At 44.3% G+C, this 3279-nt stretch overlaps 1 long non-coding RNA gene across 1 annotated transcript; it reads right to left on the bottom strand.

Annotated features, from left to right (window-relative positions):
- Nucleotides 1-1613: 1613 nt before the first annotated feature.
- On the bottom strand, nt 1614-2914 carry LOC107834924 (uncharacterized). Its single transcript, XR_001660762.1, has 2 exons — nt 2789-2914; nt 1614-2657 (listed from the first exon to the last, which is right to left on the bottom strand). It is a non-coding gene; the product is annotated as an uncharacterized LOC107834924 (long non-coding RNA).
- Nucleotides 2915-3279: the final 365 nt, after the last annotated feature.

Genomic DNA, 3279 nt, shown 5'->3' on the forward strand with positions numbered 1-3279 from the left:
CTGAAGAGTGAAGGATTGCTAAGAGAAAGGGCCAAAATAATACCAGGCAGAGAGTGAAGGATAACTGAAGGCGCGGAGCCTGGCAGGAGATGGGATCAGATAGGAGACACAAAACATGGAGGATAGGTGCCCGCTGTAAGGGAGCCACGCTGAAAAGTATGAGGGAAAAAGAAAACAGAGACATGGACTAACACGGAGAAAGACTAGGGCATGGGCCAGCAGCAGGGGCAGGCGACGCCGGGACATGGGCCAGCAGCAGGGGCAGAGGAAAAACCAAAAAAAACAGAAAAAGAATTAGCAATGGAGAGAGAAGGAAAAAGTCAAGAGGGAAGTAATCAATGAGATGATAAAGAAACTCACAAGACTTGGGATGCGGTAGAAGGAGTGTGCTTGTGATGGACGTGAAGGTGGGAGCATGGAGGAGTGAGTTGGAAAATGGGACAAATCACTGGATAAGAATGCTTGCTTAGGCAAGAAAAGACCAACCACCACCAGCGAAATGCGCAGTGCTCACCTAGGCACTGAGGGAGCCCTCGCTAATAAATTACAGAGCGAGACCTGAAATTAAACATGAAATGAGCGATGCCGTCTAATAGCTGAACTGGACTGGGCAGAGGTGGAGACAGCTCATCAACAATAGTCATAATGATCATGGGTGAAAAACAGATAAGATTAAAGTCGGTTGATGACATGAAACGGACTGGTGAAGGTTCAGCTTTATAGTAACACACGACTGATGAGAGCGACAATTAGGGATTGCTAGTGGAGTTAGCCCCTCAGGAAACGGGTTATGGCTGTGGACAGTTTCGTAAAAAGCTGGAAACTCGAGCTGCTGAAATGAAGGTGAAGCTGAACCAACTACATAGGAGATCCCCCCCAAAAACAGGGCCATGCCCGACGGACTGAATTTAAAATGGGAAATAGAAAGAAAATATCATCTTAACTCATCGAAAAGCTTTGACGTGTAGAGACGTGCCACTTGAATGAACTCCACTGGACCTGGCAATGGGGTTGGGAGTTTAGACTAGAATGGCTGTGAGCTTAGGATACCTGCAAGAGCTGGTTGCCGTAGTGACAGACCCACAAGAATGACTGGTAAGAGTCTAAAGGCTATTGGCCCAGAAGTGAGACTGGAATGAGCATATTTGAGTGTGGGACCAGGGTAAGTGAGAGAACCGACTACATAGCCTGAAAGTGGCAGGATGGCCTGGGAAATAATCTGCCAATTTTGGGAGATCTTGAGATAAGAACTGAGGAGCGACCCATGGAACTTGAACAGGACACATCAGAATATGGAACAGCTTGGTTGATAGTGGCGAGGCAAGTAGACCAGGAATATCCAGAGTTCAGCTTAGAAAAACCTAAAACTTAAGCTACGAAAAGGATCACCTGCTGGAATAGCGACTGCTAGACCAATTAAATCCTCTTGATTATTCTGAACTGAGCTACCGGAATGAAATATGAATCAACCACTATACATTGCGCATGTGGAAAAACTTCCTATAAGTCAAATGCTTTAAAAACAAAACCACATCTTACATTGAGACTAAACCAGTTCTATTTAAGGTTGCTTTGATAAGTAGTGAATGGACACTGAGCAAAAAGAAATTTTAGAAACAATGATTGGACAATGGCCCTCGTCAACAAGAATTTAAGGCTGATTAATAATTAGCAGAAGCGCTGGACAGACTCAACCGAACTGAAGAGGAATTATTAGTCGACTTCATGTTACGTTGGCAAGCCACTCTACTGCACGTATTGCTGTCGCAACAGGGTAAAAGTCCACAATTAGGTGAATGACAATTCATGCCTCATGTCGCGGTATGTGAAGACCAGCCGAGATGCGAACCCCTGCTCCAGACGAGATTAGCTGATTGAATTGACTGTTTAGGTCATGATAAGGAGTAAATTTAAAATAAGCTAGTTTTAAAAACTTGCCATGTCTTGATTGGAAAGCCTAATTATAGTTCTCAGATTAATAACTTATTCTGTCCTGTTAACCTTTGTAACCTGTAGATAAAGTAGATTGTTTGCTGAGATCTTTTGAACTGCCCTTTGTGGGAAACCATCAGGAGAAGTTCCGGCTTTCACACAATCTGTGAAAAGCCTTGAAACAGCAGGAGTCCAGGCCAGTAGAGGAGAAGCTCTGCTTCCACTTGTTTAGATAAAGGTGACAGTTTGAGCTTGAGTTTGAAAACAAATTGCAGGGAGTGTCTAACTTTAAAAAGGATCAGAGACAGCTCCTGGTTGGATGAGCAAAGATACGCCTTATTTGAAATAAAAGTCTAGAATACGCCTTTACTATAAAACTTTGTACACAGCAGTAACTACTCAGATTTGCTCTTGTAATTCTCCAAAGACGTCTAAGCTTCTTTCTTCCTTCTTCCATTCGACTCAGGTAAATTAATGCATGTCTCTGTTCTGCAGTTCTGTTGTAATTTCATGCGTGTCTTCTTTGGATTAAACTCTTATTCTGAGATGTCTACACTCGTTTTCTGTGTGATTTAACTCGGCCTGCCGGGAGAACCTGGGATCCGTGAGAAGAAGATGGAGCCAGAGATTTTCCAAAATTACAACCTAAAATCTTCAACAGGCAGAATGAATCTATGTAGCTGAACATACACAACGACAATGGCCACGGGCGAATTGTTAACAAGCTTAAGGGGTTGTATTGAAATTAGTCATAACTAAGCTAACATCACCTGCATCCAGCGGCATTACTCTACTCGGCTGGTTAAATTGTGCAAAGAATTGGCGTTATACTAGCGGCTCCTACGCCGTTGGCGACTGGTGTGAACGTCTCCGGGCTCAAGTTGCGTTTGTAGGCGGTTTGAAATAGATTACGATATGTTAACAGCACATAAAAACTTTTAATTGCAGAACGAGGTTGCAGAGGACGCGATAAGGGAGATGGAGGAAACTCCGGTACCAAATCGATGCAGGAATATCAAAGAGTTGGCCATGTAGGTAAAACACGGGGCTTTCAGAACAGCCGGGACACAACTGAAGTGTCCGCCCATGCTGCCAGGCCTGGGTAGCATAAATTATAATACAGCTCAGACGACAAAGAATACTGCGCTGACTAGCGACGAATAACTAATGTGAAGCAGATAGATAACTGCGGTGACCAAACGACCCGTTAACGATGGGCTGCACGCTCGCAGTTGCGTGCACATGCATCTGCTATTCATACGATAGACATCCCCCCAAGGCTGACTGGATTCTAACATACGCCTTGCAGCGCTTACGCAACAGCTGGTCACCTGCTGAACCAATGTT

The sequence above is a fragment of the Poecilia formosa genome, unplaced genomic scaffold, assembly GCF_000485575.1.
Source record: "Poecilia formosa unplaced genomic scaffold, Poecilia_formosa-5.1.2 Scaffold853, whole genome shotgun sequence".
NCBI classification, from domain to species: Eukaryota; Metazoa; Chordata; class Actinopteri; order Cyprinodontiformes; family Poeciliidae; genus Poecilia; species Poecilia formosa.